Here is a 15,780-nt window from a genome sequence, read left to right on the forward strand (position 1 = left end):
TGGAACAGCTTCAGAAGTTATGGGTGCTTCAACACTAGAAACTTTCCAGAAGAGACTAGATAGTCACTTGTCAGAAATGTACAGGGTCTCCTGCTTGAGCAGGGGGTTGGACTAGATGACCTACAAAGTCCCTTCCAACTCTTATTCTGTAGTTCTATTTGGAGTTGAAAACCGAATTCTTTTTCGTTTTTCCTACCAAAAGAAATGAGAACTGACCACTGACTATGACGGAGAAAAGCCAAATTTTAATTAAGAGTAAAGGACAGATGGAAGTTAATAACTCTTTATTAACTCAGGATGTATTTTATGAAGAAAAAAGTCTACCTTAAATAATCTGTCAAGCCATTGCTATTCCCACGCAGTCGGCTGGGGTTGCCATACTCTGCAGTGTGCGAAACAGCCAGACTCTGGCTAAAAGCACGATTCAAAAAGGCTAGCGAACTTTCTATTGTCTATTGTGGGACAACGCTTTGAAGGTGTTAATTGGTTGCTGATTAGACAACGGCATGCATTCTTCGCCCTTCACCTTAACCCTGGAAATCCATCAGCGACTGAGCACGGCTAGTTTGGTAAACAATATTAGCATATTATCCGCAGGGAATAAAGTTAACACGCTGGATCAGTAAAAGACAAGCAAGGAAGAACGGAAAGTACCGATAGACTGTTCCAGTCTCAGGAGTGACACAAGACTAACGTTGCGCGTTTTCCAGGGGTTCCAATATTGGGTTGCTAGGATGTAAAATAGCAAGTGAGTAAAAAAACGTATAATCTTCAGAATTTATCAGAGTTTCCCAGGCGGAGCAAGCTTCCAAGATACACAGTCAATGACACAAAGCAGGTTCGCTTAACGTTCACTTAAGAACTGCATTGATTTGCTTAACAACTGCAATATAAAAAAAATTGTAAAATATAGGTGCAACAAGTGTGGGAAAAGATTCTTTGAGAATAGAAAGAAGCCACTCAGAAGGTGGAGAGGAAAAGATCTCCACATCTCATTCCTTTTCTCTTACTTTACCTAAGAACCTTTTCTGGAAACACAAACCACGTACCATTGTACAATTGGGGAAGGTTTCTGGACTGAACAAGAACGGCTAAAATATGCCGTTCACATTTAGAAAAAAAAAAAAAGAGAAGGGAAAGAAGGCGACGCTTTATTTCTCCAGCCCGCTTTCCCTTCCCGGCAAAGATCTCATTTCCGCCCTAAGTTGGGTGGAAAGAAATTAAAAGGCTCAACGACTCCGGAAGTCGATGGCTTTGAGGGAATCTTATCGATTATGAGTCGGCTGCATTGAGCCGGCAGAGAGAAAAGGGAACCCTCTCCCGCCTTTCTCCTTTTTGCGCGCTTGGGCCGAAGTTCCGGGCGAAAACCCAACACAGGTAAAAAAAAACAAAAACAAACCGAGCCCTCTGGACGCGGCTGCGTCAACGCGCCTGGTGTTTGGAACGTCGCCGGGCTTTTTTTTTTTGCTCCCGGGGCAACGCCTCGCGCTTCTTCGGGGGGAAATGTGATGCCCTTTGCAGAGCATAACGGGGCGGGTACTTTGGAGGAGGAGAAGGACCACAACAAGCACCGTGGCTAATAAAAGGCGGGTTTGCAAATAGGTGCTTCTCGTTCATATTTCGCATATTTCCTTTTAATCTCCTACCCTCCCTTGAAGACTGTCTTCTGAGATGACATTAAGGGAGGGGGGGTGTCAAAAGCATGCGGTGGCGGCAATTTAAGTTACTATAGTACAGGGGGTCTCCAACCTTGGCAACTTTAAGACTTGTGGACTTCAACTCCCAGAGTTCCTCAGCCAGCTTTGGAGGAACTGGGAGTTGAAGTCCACAAGTCTTAAAGTTGCCAAGGTGGAGACCCCTGCTTTAGCGCACGCACCCTCAACTTGGTCATTCCAGTTCAATCGTTCAATCCCAGCATTCCCTGCTGGCGAAGGGAGGAATGACGGGAATTGCAGTGCGGCGCTCAAAGCCCAGCTGATAGATTTGCTAAAATGTTATTTCTCCCTCTCCCTTCAGGAGCTCAAGTGGAAGAAGAAGACCGTTCTTTTTCTGCGGTTGTGATAGGAGCTTGACTGCATGATTTTAAAAAAATTGCATAAGCACATAGAGGTAGTCCTCCACTTGGCCACAATTGAGCCCAGAATTCATTTCTGCTGCTAAAAGCAGTGAAATGTATCTTGCCCCATTTTATGATTTTATTTTTTTTTGGACACAGTTGTTAAGTGAATTGTTACAGTTGCTAAGTGAATTATGCAGTTGTTAAGTGAATCTGGCTTCCCTGTTAACTTTCCTTGTTGGATGACGGGGAAGTTTACAAATAGTGATCATATGACCTCTGGCAGTGGTGGGTTTGAAAAATTTTTACTACCGGTTCTGTGGGTGTGGCTTGGTGGGCGTGGGATGGCTTGGTGGGCATGGCAGGGGAAGGATACTGTAAAATCTCCATTCCTACCCCACTCCAGGGGAAGGATACTGCAAAATCCCCATTTCCTCCCGATCAGCTGGGACTTGGGAGGCAGAGAATAGATGGGGGCGTGGCCAGTTAGAATTTTTACTACCGATTCTCCGAACCACTCAAAATTTCTGCTACCGATTCTCCAGAACTGGTCAGAACCTGCTGAAACTCACCTTTGACCTCTGGACGCCGCAACTGTCATAAATAAATGCCAGTTGCACCTGAATTTTGATCAGGTAACCATGGGGATGCTGCAACAGTAGTAAGTGTGAAAAGCGGTCGTAAGTCACTTTTTTCAATGCCACTGTAACTTTGAATGGCCACTAACCGAATGGTTGTAAGTCAAGGACTATCTGTATCCCTGTTCCTGCATTGTCTTACATTGAAAATTGCCCTTTTCCCAGCTTCACATTTCAACAGAATGTGATTTTCTTAGATAACTTTGCGTATACAAATAGTGTGTATTTGGTTTTTGTCCAGTACTATTGGGCTAGGTTTATAGCAAGGGTCTCCAACTCCTGGGGCACAGACCGGTATTGGTCCGCAGCCTGTTGGGAACCATGAAAGTAGCAGGCAAGCGTGCGAAGCTTCATTTGCTCATGCACAGGAGCTAGGTTGTGTGTATGAAACCATCCCTTCCCCCTCACCATTGCTGCTGCTACCAGTCCATGGAGTCAGAAAGGTTGGGGATTGCATGTCTACGGAACATATTGTAGTCTCGAGATGATGAATTCCACTTTGACCATTTTGATTTGGCAGCATTTATTATTCTGTTGGCTGTTTTCATTATCTGTTGCAGCAGAGGGCCATTTCAGGATGTTATAAATTCAAATACCTCTGTATCATCTCAACAGTTCTCAGCAGCAGCCAGGGGAAGAAGTCATGTTAAACTTAATTTTTATGTTGAAAAAATAACCCTATAAATTAGATTTGATCCAGATTACTGTTTTTTTTAAAAACCTGACAACATTTAAGATGTGCAGGCTTCAATTCCCAGAATTCCCCAGCCAGCACATTTATAAGCCAGTACTGACTAGGGAATTCTGGGAGTTGAAGTCCATGCATCTTAAAGTCGCCAAGTGTATTTAAAAAATGGGCTAAATATTCTTCTTCACTGATATATTTGTCATCCTGGAGGCTGATGAATCTAAATGTAGATGTTTTGACATTTGGCAGCAAATCACTATGTAGAATGTCCTTACAGAGGGTGGCAATTAGCATGTACTAAGATATTGTTTTCCTGGAATTACAAGGATCTGTAATTTTAATCATTTTTTAAAATAATATTTGTGTCTGTAAATAGACCCTAGCACTCTTCCAGATGATAGAAGTTATTTTGATCCAATTAGCCTCTAAGAATACAATCTTCTACACATTTCTCTAGATGTAAATGTTTTGTCTTCTTTTAACTCAGGGTAACTGTAGTATTTCAGTAGAAGAGAAGAACAAAACAGAAGGCTGAGCCCTTTCAAAAAAAAATTTTTTTTTTTCTTGTTAACATATCACAAAAAGAGAGATTGAAATCACAGGTTCCCTGAAGCCTTTGAGGGAACATGTATTGTTAGAATAAAGTTTGTGTTCCCACTAAATCAGTTTGTACAGAACTTGTTAGGATCATCTATCCACCCCTTAATCATTCAGGAAGAAATGAAGAAAGCACATCTTTCTCCTTCTGTCCTGGCCATTTTTTACAGAGGCATGATTGAGAGTGTTTTAACAAACTGCATCACTGTTTGGTTTGGTGGTAGCCTCAGATACACGGCGCGCGCACTTCCGAACCGGCTGAGAAGGTAAATAGATTTCACCCCTGCTTATAAGTGCCAGACATCATAGGTGGTACAATAGGTAATATAACAATACATTGATGACTGATGCTACCTCTCTATCTGAGCAGAAGTATATAAAATGGCTGTATGAGAAACATTTACATTGTATATTTGCCTGTGGTCTCCATAATAGATATTAGGTCCAGAATTGTGGAAGGCAAACAAATATAATCTTTCAATTAAAAAAACTAAAAGGGCAAATGTTTTTAACTCCTTCAACAATATCAGATAATCTGTTCATTGGAAAAAAATCAATAAATCATTGGCCAACACTGAAAGAGAGCCACTGCTACCTTTACAAATCTTAATGATCTGTAAGTAATGATCCTGACAATGATTTAGATAGATTGAATCCCAAGTCCCTATTTTTGGTAGAAAGAAACCGGGAGAGAAGAAAAAATTATTGGGGGGAGCAGCAAGGTTAGATTCCTAACAGCATGACTCTAGAGCAGGGGTGTCAAGCCTGGATGCTTCATGCACTGGCCACGCCCACCCCATCAACTCGCAAGCCAAGCTTGAGGCTCATGATTTAATTAGGGCATCCGTTGGAACCCTGACACCCCCGTTTTAGCGAAGGGAAAAGTGCTGATATGTCACGTGATGACGACGTGAGTTTGACGCCCCTGCTCTACAGTATTCTAGCAAATATTGTCATGAATCCAAAATGTTCTGGGTGCACCAATGTTGTTTCTACAAATAGAAATTCTGATGTTCAGTAGATGAGAGACCATGAAGGTTGTGCAGGCTCTTTTTTTGGATGCTTATTATTGTGATGCTGTGAAGTGAGGTTTGGGTAGTGATATCACTGATATACTCAAATGTTATGAAGGTACATTGCATTCATTGCTTACTGGCAACAAAACAAAACAAAACCAGTCTAACCAGCCCAACCAATTACCAGAAGAAGGGAGATTGTCTGCAATATGCTGCTGGCCTGGGTTTTTTTTCCCTGGCAATGAATAATTGGTTGTTGTTGTTGTTGTTGTTGTTGCGTGTGTGTGTGTGTTTCTTCTAGGGTTTTATCTTTGTAAGCTGCCTGCAGTTACTATGAACGAGTTGGATGGCTATATAAATTTCCATACTAAAATAAATAAAATAAGGTGCTTTTTGTTCATTATTTCCTGCTCTCTGCTTGTTTATTTTATATTTATTTTTTGGGAATCACATTATGTCAATTGACTTTGCTGGTTATAGAGCAGATACCTATTGGATTGTATTCACTATCATTCCATTGATGCAGCTTTCTAAAACAGACTTGGGAATATTCCTGGGATATGAAGAAATTGAAGAGAAAGACAGGATAAAAAATAAATAGAAAAGAACATAAACATAGAATTGAATCAGCTACGTCCCATACACTGAATTCTAGTTTTGTTTTAAAATATTGTTAACTGTTTTAAAAATAAGATTATTCTTTAGAAATAATTCCTTAGTTTACACATCTTTTAAAGCATTCTAAATTTTATGATTGAATAAATGCAGGGACTCCTGCATAATATCTATAAAATACTTTTTCTCCAAGAATGTCTTTGCATGAGAGAAAGAGAATGCATGCAAGCTGGATATACATATATACATTGTCGCTTATGAAAAATACAAATGCAAAGACATTCTTGGAGAAAATATATGATTTTATAGATATTATTCAGGAGAAAACTTTATTCCCAGTCTAAACAGAATATACTTTCTCAAAGGTTACATTTCAAGAGTTACTTTATTTTTAGAAAACCAGCTCAAATACATCTCTTTTAGTAAGGCATTGACTTTTAACCTGCATTTTATTGTTTTTATTTTTAATTTTATTACCACCTTGAATATTGTGTTCAACCAAAAAAACAGAGTGCATACAATTAATATTAATAAATGTGCATTAATAATTCCTGGTTCTACCTCTAAAATAATTTCTTTTTTTTTAATGCCATTATACCAACATTATTTTGCATCCATCTATAGCTCAGTAGGAATTGAAATATTCTCCAAAGTCTCTCTGTCCATGTTTGAGACAAAAGTCTGAAAAGAGGCTTATCAAATATTTGGGTAGAGGTATTATGATTATAGTAAATTAGAATTATTTTAAAGTAGTATAGCAGCAGCTAGTCCTAGTAGTTTTCTTGTGTAAGTTTTTTCTCCTTAAAAATTACTTTCTTGTTTTTCTGTTAAACATCAAAAAGTATCATGTGCCAGAAATGATGATGAAAAGCAAGAGCAATGTTTATTAGAACAGATTACTGAGAAATCCTTTGGTGCTTACACTTGCAGAATTAGCAAGAAAAAACTATTAAGTACAGTAGTATCTTTCTATCCAAGGGTGAATGAACTAAAGAAACAAATTAATCAAGGGGCAATAATATATTATTAAACAAACGCTGTGATCTGAATATGATTTGTCTCTTGTTCTGAAAATATGAATGATACAAACAAAATAAGTTACATTAATTGTCTATTAATCTTTGAGTTTTCTTTAAATAATAATGAGTGGAGGGTTTACAACAAATAAGAAAAGTAGAGGATCAGTTTGTCTCCAAATTAATATTACATACCACTAGAGGGAGTGATCTGCTAACAGTTTGTATGTACTGTAGTAGTCCTGTTTTCCGATCACATAACTATGGTTTGGTTTTGAGACAAACTTTTAGAGGGGAAAAAAATCATGATCAGAATGTAAAGATAATGTCAAAACTTATTTATTTGAGAATATTCATATGTTTATTATTGGTTGAATAGTTACTGTAAACAAAGAAGCAACTGTATCTTCCTGCAGGGAAACAAAAAAAGCTACAGCATCAACAGGAAAAGTCCTATTTTGCAAAGCAATTCAGTACATGCAGTCCCAAATGGTGTGGAGAAACATGCATAAATTGACAGTATATCTTGTTTTTGCACATGAATTAAGTAGAGAACATAAATCGCAAATTCATCATCATCAGCTAGTCCCAGTATAACCTGGCTGATAAAAATGGAAGAGTTGTGTGCGGCATTCCCTCTCTGTGTGTGTGTGTGTGTGTGTTTACAATTTGGTTGCATTTCTTACACTTTCACTTCTTGCACTTTCACTTGAAAACATAGGATCAGTGTATTTTTTGGACATACGCAATTAGTCCTGCTTTGGGGAATTTTTATTTTCATTTGGTAGATACTCTGAACATTGGTGGAATACGATAAAACACTCTGCTACAGTGTTTCTCAATCTCAGAAAGTTTTAAGATGTGTGGACTTCAACTCCCAGAAAAGGTGCTGAGATTGAGAAGAACTGCTCTGGTTTTTTTGGGTTTTTTCCCCCCTGCCTGCCCTTAAAGTCTGCTTCAGTGGATTTCAACATTTCTTGGAATGAATAGGGCCAGAAGTGTTTCCTGAAAGGCAGGTACAGTAGTTCTCAGAAAAACTTACCCTTGGATTTCTGCCCGAATATTTGTTTCTGTGTATGATAAACCTATTACATTAAGCATCACGAAATGGCCCAAATGTAATACAGCTTTAATGACTGCTTTTTAAGGGAGGCTAGTAAAGAAACTCTAAATCATTCCAAAGAAAGTATCTTTGACCTGACACTTATGTAATTTGCATGTCACACAAAAAGTAGGTGACCTGGATTTGACTAGCAGCATTGTAATGTAATTATCCTCCTGAGCTATACCTGATATCCCAAAAGAAATGTGTAAAGTTTATTTTCAAAGGTTATGGATTTGGTTGAGTGATGTCATTGTGCGGCATACAGAACAGGAATCTGCAGAACTCTTTTGCTGATATTTATGCAAGTATAAACGAACACATTCAAGCTTTAAGGAACAATGTTAAGCACAAGGCAGGCAAAGGTAATGTTTTGACATTTGTCAAAGTGATTGAACAAAACAACTCAGAATTCTATTGAAATAGTACCTTTTCCTTGTTTTGCTTGTCTTTGATGGATAAAATAAATTTGAGCTTCTTAGTTGGATATTACTGGCTTGCAAAGATTAGCCATATGGATTTTCTTTTGCATTTGAACTTTGTGGTATTGCACAACAGTTTTAAAGGCAGGTTTTTAGAATTGATTTTTTTAAAAAAAATGCAAAAGGGCTGCTAACTGTACCAATGCATGAAGATGAAAAATGAGCACCTTCACCTCCTGGGGCTGCTGTCCTTAGAGGATAGGGCTCTTCCTGTTTCTTTCCCACTCTTATGACAGAAAAGTATTAAAACTTTACTCTGGCAGCAAATGAGTTGTCAATCTCAATAGATGGATGTTTCATGTTTTTGTTTCTATAAGCTTATAAGAGGTTGTAAATTCCTGCTTCTGTTTCTTCTACTCCCTCTGTTTCCAATCTACAGGCAGAAATTAGTTTATTAATTAAATGAAGTTACCCCAATATTCTACCCCTTTTTCATTCATGACAAGGTTATAATGAAATCAAAATTGTAGTCTAAGGTATTTTTCTTCAGTGCAAATTTTCCTCAGAAGGTAAATAGTTGAACTTAATGTATTTGATGACATGCTGCCAAATATTATTAAGTAGAAATCACTATGTGAGGGCAATTTCCCTTTCAGGATATAATTTATCTGCATCTCTCTTACTGGACGTAGAACCATTCCTTTCTGTTGGTTGGAATGGCATGAGATGTAGCAAGACATAAAATTGGCATCAATTAGAGACTTCAGAGTGTGAAGGCTGTTAGCTTTATTGTCCACTGTTTTCCAAAATTGTTTGATGCCCAGAATTCGGCATTGTAGTAAGGATTTTAAAATGCTCAATCAATATAGGAACATTTTTATAGAACATTAGTACTAATCTAATGTTACTTTGAAAATTCATATTCAGTTTACATAGCTTATACATCTATTTTCCATTTCTTTTTTTGATTCTTGGTTTCTTTTCTTTTTCAGTTGTGTTTTTGAACATGTTTGAACAGGAAAGATACTATTTAATATTTGTAACATCTGTTTTGTTTTTTGTTGAATTTCAGTGGTTTGCAAACTTCCTTAACTCTAGCCATAATACATTTTTTAATATTAAGTTCATCCAAATGTTTTGTGATGACTATGAAAGTACTGTATTTCAGATCAGCTTTTTCCAGTTAAGCTTTTGGAATTTGAGATATATAAGGTTGAGAAGCTGATTCATATATTTATGGTACTATTATAAATTAAACAGAGATGTGTTTATATGTCTGAAATAATACATATTTCACAAATGGCAAGAATTAATGTTATTTAGCAGGGCTTTCTACCATGTCCATCCTGCTATGGATGTGCTGCTCGATAAATTGTATCATTTAGAAATTAAAATAGCACCACTAATTGAAATCGGAAGATTGAGTGGTTGATCACATATTATGTCCAAAACCTGTACAACTCATGCCAACCAGACCTTGTCTAGGAGGTTCTTTAAATGGATATTTCAGACTAGAACCACTGGAAATATGAGCCATGCCAGTATCTGGGGAGCATATGAATGGACACTTTTCACAACATAGAACGTTTTGCTTAAGGATCATAAATACTATCAACTTTCCCTGAGAGCCTTTAGAGTTGATGTGTCTCTCCCAAAATATACTTTTTTTAAAAATGTTTTGCTTTGTTTATATACCTACTGTAAGTCCTGTTGAATTCTCTGGCACTAAGAACTAAGTCAACATATGTAGCAATGCTGTTGCTGCTTAGTTACACTATAACTAAAGTTTGGGGTTTAGGTCTTCCTTTTGGCGAAACTGCTGTAGAAAAACAATGCTGAGATTATTTATGGTGGTATCCACAAGCAGGGTCAAAAAAGGCAAGATAACCCTCGCAGCATTACAATGAAAACTTTTTGCATGCATGTTGCTGAATTATATGGTCTTTCCATAGAAAAACCTGATTTTCCTCAAGGCTCAGTTTGAAGTTTAACAATTTGAGAAAGGGTGTTTACCTGGTTTACTTAACTTTTAATGGAATTTCTAAACCATGGAAACCTTTTGGCTTGCTTGGGCTGCATTGAGTGAGAAGGAATTGCCTTAGTCCGCATATAAAATATATAACATCGTTAATATATATAAATCATATAATAATGTTAAAAGTTTACAATCTTGTGGGGCTGCATTATTGGGTGTCTAGGGCCACATATAGCCTGTGGGCCTTGAGTTGGACACCTAAATAGTCTTCCTGCATTCATTTGTTTCTTCCGCTCATCACCAATTTTGTTCTCTCTATCTTAGTGTTTTCTTCCCTTCAGGAAACAGCTTTTTTCTTACTCCATCTTGTCAATGTCTGTGTTCAGAAGTAATGGTTAGACACAATTAAGATAAAGACCTATTTAATTTAATTTAATTTAATTAATTTAATAAACTGGGTATCTTTATTTTTCAAGCAATTGGCCTTTGTGTGGTTTTTGGGAAATAAATACGCATACATATATACAATCAAGTGTGATAAAAGCCACATTTGGGGGGGGGGGAGATGGAATCTCCAAGATATTTTCAACTGGAGATTGATTGAGAAGAATAAAAAAAGAAATGTACTTGAAAATCTGATGCAATGCCCACTTTTCTTATCTTTGCCCACTTTTCTTATCTTTCAGGCATTGGGCCAAATATTAAGTGTGCATTGCATCAGATTTTCAAATGCATTTCTTTTTTATGACCATATTTGTTTTTGGAGTGGGAGGATCATCTTAATTTAGAGATTTCCTTCCTTTTGGGTAACACAGTATTTTCTCTCCAACGGATCTGATATTTTGCCTCTATTGAGAGATTATGGTGCCTCTTTTTATTATATTTAAATGGCAACAGTTGAAAATAGCCTTCTAAGGAATAAGCTCTGATAAAATTTTACTGATGAAAGCTTTAATGGATTGAGGGTAATAGAAAAATTGCTTTTAGCGCATCCTTGTAGAGATCCTATTTGAAACCAATGGCATCTGGTCATGTTCAGTAACCTATCTGTCATCATCTTCATTTTATTTCTTCAAGCCTAACAGTTTAATTCAGGCTTGCACTTTGCCTTGTCAAACCACCAAGAACTTCATAATGTTGCCATCGAGGGTAGAATTACACCACCTGTTTATCTGCCTATTCATTTTCAGAGTTTCTTCAGTTAAAGACATGTTTAGAGTTCCTTCAGTTAAGCATCTATGGATGTGGATAGATATCAGTGACTACACCTCAAAAATATTTTTCCCCAGAGCATGAAATCAGTTATGGGTCATTGATATGGTACAGTTGTTATACTGGCAGTCTTAACCAACTTGGGCCTTTCAGAGTCATTAAACTACAAACTCTCATTTTCTCCTAACCATCATGTCTTCATGTACAGAAGTGGTTGGGCTGCAAAAATACAGCAGCATCAGTAGTTATGGGCATGTAATGGTGTGCCTCATATCTTTGCTATGTGATCTTCCCAAATTACCAGCAGGCTGATAGATGCAGTTCAAGGTATTGGTTTTCCCCTACAAAGACCTACATAGCATAAGGCCTAGATATTTGAGGGACTATTTCTCTCCCTTTGTATCTGTCTGTCCAATAAAATTTGGCATAAACTCTGGGCCCCATCCATTAAGTATTGTCATCTGAATGGGATGTAGAAGGTACGTTGTGGAACAAAATTCCCCTAGAGCCAGGATGGTGAACCTATGGAATGCATGCCATAGGTGGCACGTGGAGCCATATCTGTGGGCATGTGAGCGTTGCCCTAGCTCAGCTCCAGTGCACATGCATGCACCTGCCATCTGATTTTCGGTCTTCCTGGCACACCAGAAGTCAGGCAACGGGCTGTTTCTGGCCTCCGGGGGGGTGGGCAAGGTCGTTTTCGCCCTCCCCAGGCTTCTAGAAAGCCTCTGGAGCCTGGAGAGGGTGAAAAATGGGCCTACCAGGCCCACCAGGCCATCACGTGCCAAAAGTGAGGGGAACATGTGGGGTCGCGCGCATGCACGGGGGAGGCGGGGCACATTGAATTATGGGTGTGGGTATGCATGCGACCCCCTCCGTGCTCCCCCCGCTTTTGGCACGCAATGGCAAAAAGATTAGCCATCACTGCCCTAGAGTTTCAAATATCCCCAATAGCATGTTTCTATAAATGTGCCTTGAACACCTCTTTTTTTAATCAGGTTGTGAGCTCAGATGGAGTATAGACTCCCTGCGTGAGGGGTTTATAGGTTTTTTCATCTTTCTTTTTCTGTTTTCTGTTCTCTTTACTACCAGTTTGCTCCCGTTGCAAACCAGTAGTAAAGGTAAGTAGAACCCACCCCTGACTTATTGTGCTATAGTTTTATTTTTGATTTTTGTATGCAAAGAATCATTGTTAAATTGAGTGGTATTAGTAAAGTAATACATAAATATGAGAGGTATAATCTATATTTGGAGGACTGCCCTGCAAAATTTCCTGCAAAATGATATACCAATTGGTATATCATTCTCTTTTTCTCTTTTTAAGCATAATTATGAAAATAAAAGATTCAGACTGTGCAAATTTGACTAGTAGCTTACCATAATTACCATAATCTATGCCAAGAATCTATGTATTTCAAACCTTTTTATATTGTATAATTCAAAAAGTTATTAGGTTATGTACAGGAATAATTGTATCATATAATATAAAATATAAATTAGCTATTTTTTAAAAAAAATGCTGAGCAGCAGTTAAAAATCAACAAAATATTGTGTTGTGCTGCCTTATTTCCAAACTATTGGAAATATTGGATCACTGGCATGCCACATAATGAATTGCTCCTAAAGCCTGAAGTAGACTTTTCCATCACTGCACATCAGGGAACGTATGCGTCTGTCATTCAGGGATGGATGGTTGCATAAGTGTTGCATTTAAATTTCTGCAAATGTACTATTCTGCTTTGAGGGCACTCAAACAGCATAGATAGTACAGGAAATTGGATCAACCAATCAGCATGCAGCATGCACACTTCTGCACAATGCACCGTTGGGGTTTGGAAGGTGCGCACATTGGCCCATCTGCAACCATCTACGCTTACCGATCAACCCCTTCATAGCATAGGTATGCAACGAAACCTATGCATAATAGGGAACAATTCTAAATCAAGCGTTAATTTTTCTTTACATTGCAACAAAGTCTTTCTTAATGTTTTGTTTGAAAAAAAAATGGGAAACTTGGAAAATATATTTGTTAATTAGCATATTCCTTTAATCGAAATTCCAAGCGGGGCTACGTGCTTTGCTAAAAATCAGCAATGTGAGGTTGAATCCTTAGGTTCAAAACTCAAAAAATAAATTATAAACGTTATTAATTTTGAATTGGATTTAAACATTTAGAGCATACACCCAGGCTGATTACAGAGAGAAAACATTATATTATAATGTAATTGCTTTATGTATTGATTAAATAAGAGCTTGGCACTCTCCATATCAATCAGACAACCATGATTTAAGCATGGATGTCAAGGTCTGAATGTGGAAAACTGTTTATAAATAATTGGTGGATGAAAATGGTCAGTATAGTTTGGTATTAATGCAACTCATTCTAAGATATAGTTCAAGAAATGAAAAAATAATTTTAAAGCCTTGTGCACTAAGCAAGGTGAACATAAAATTAGTCTTGTCTGTGTTATATGATGTCCTATTTATATATATCTACTTAAACATTACCCAAGAGATTGATATAGTGAATCTATTAAATGTATTTCCATATTTGAGAACAAAAAAGCTTTATTCTAGACTAGGGCTGTCAAACTCGCGGCCCGCAGGCCAGATGCGTCATGTGCTGGCCCCGCCCCCTCTGGGTTTAGTGAAGGGGGGGAAGTCCCAATACGTCATGTAATGACGCCGTGACAACGCGAGCTTGACACCCCTGTTCTCGACTGTATAATAAGTCCTGGTAATATAAATACTGATATTGAAGCTGTTGATTTGCTTTGTTTGAATAATGTTAGGTGTGAAAAGAAAGAGGAAAGAAGCACAAATTCTGTCCAAAGTAAATAAAATACCCAAACTCTGTATAATGGGGGAACCCCCACATCACTTCATCTGTTGTCTTTCAGAACACCTGAATCAATTTGATGGTGGTGACATTTCAGGCTGCTGGGGTTAGGAGAAGGGAACAATTTGCATCCTACATCTATTTCTGCCATTAAAATTGGCCAACATATTTTTGCAGTGTTGCATCCTTTCTATGATCTTCTGTGGTCCCCAAGCCCAAATGTTGCCCTAATTTGCATCTTGTTTAATACAACTTCTGTAATGCATGTTGAAAAATTTGCCTTAGATTCTCTTAAGCAGTGGTCCCCAGCCTTCCTAGCACCAAGGACTGGTTTTGTAGAAGACAATTTTTCCACAGACCCAGGGGGAGGGGGATCATTTCACATGCAACCTAGGCCTCTTGCATACACAGATGAAACTTCGCTTGCTTGTCTGCAACTGACACAGCCCAGTTCCTAACAAGCCATGGACCGGTACCAGAGGTTGGGGACCCCTGGTCTATATATATATATATATGGAACAGAAACAAATGTGGTCCCTCGTTATCTTATTTTGCAGAGGGACAATGATCCATGAAAGCTTTCTACCTGGAGGGGGACCATAAGAATATAAAATTCAGTTTATTTATGGACAGCCTGAACAAAACACAGTTTTCTATTCCTATTCTTAGAAACTTTCATTGTCCATATCACTAGATTGCAAAAAAACCCACCATTTTTATTTTTGATCTGTTTATCTTGTCCTTAATTATTGGTCCATTCTGCTCTTTGTGTAATACCTAGAAGTTTACAAGCTATGGCAAAAGCTGCTCCCTTCCAGCCTAGTTACTCAGAAAATTTGGGTGATTCAAAGTTTCCAGTTTATGATTCCTTCGACTTGGCAATCTAGTATATTTCACATTTTCTTAGGCTTCAAGATTTGAATATTGCTATTTGTTTGGAAGTTTTTCCAAGGTCAGTTATAGTCACTGGAAGTATATTCAGTGAGTTCTGAGATGAGGTCAAGACAAGCAATGTCCCTGATTCTTATTACACTAGATCCCATCAGGAAAGATTTTCTTTTCTAGATTGTGTGGTTAAAAAGTAAAAATGATTGTGGAAATGTCTGATACTCCCTAGCTGCATTGAAGGTGACTGCTGTGTAAAGGCACCACAGAGTACTAATTAAAATACAGTTTTCTCCTTGAAATGTAATTTGATCCATTCCTTTGCTGTTCTGATAAGGCTAATATTTGTCTCTAGCCTGTTTTTAGGGATTTGAAGTGATACTATCATCTCTGAAGGTTACTAAATAATAGAATTGTGACTCTATTCTCCTCTCTCCTGTCCCGTTTATCTGTTTCATATGCTGAAAAAGATATTTTGCATTCAGTGGCAAGTATTCTACTTTCTTGTGTGAAATTTTATAACAGGTATAGACTTTGGGCGAGCAGTCATGTTAGAGAAATGTACTTGAAGAATCATTGTTATTAATATTTCTATTCTGAGAAAGCCATGATAATTCTCCTCCTTGATACTTGACCTTTTTTTTGGTGCTATTTTTTCCTTGGTAATACTACATCTTAATAGTTTAGGGTTTGCTTGTCCTTTCAATTACTACTGGAAT

At 37.7% G+C, this 15,780-nt stretch overlaps 1 protein-coding gene across 1 annotated transcript in view; it reads left to right on the forward strand.

Moving 5' to 3' along the window:
• The first annotated feature begins 1,295 nt into the window (after positions 1-1,295).
• The window catches only part of MIPOL1 (mirror-image polydactyly 1), a 174,426-nt gene continuing 159,941 nt past the window's right edge, over positions 1,296-15,780 (forward strand). Inside the window, exon 1 of the mRNA XM_070931390.1 lies at positions 1,296-1,377. The gene's annotated coding sequence lies outside the window, so the exon portion shown is untranslated. The remainder of the gene's footprint in view (positions 1,378-15,780) is intronic.

This window comes from Pituophis catenifer, unplaced genomic scaffold (genome assembly GCF_029215685.1).
Source record: "Pituophis catenifer annectens isolate HBS135680 unplaced genomic scaffold, rPitCat1.0.hap2 SCAF_1, whole genome shotgun sequence".
Taxonomy (NCBI): Eukaryota; Metazoa; Chordata; class Lepidosauria; order Squamata; family Colubridae; genus Pituophis; species Pituophis catenifer.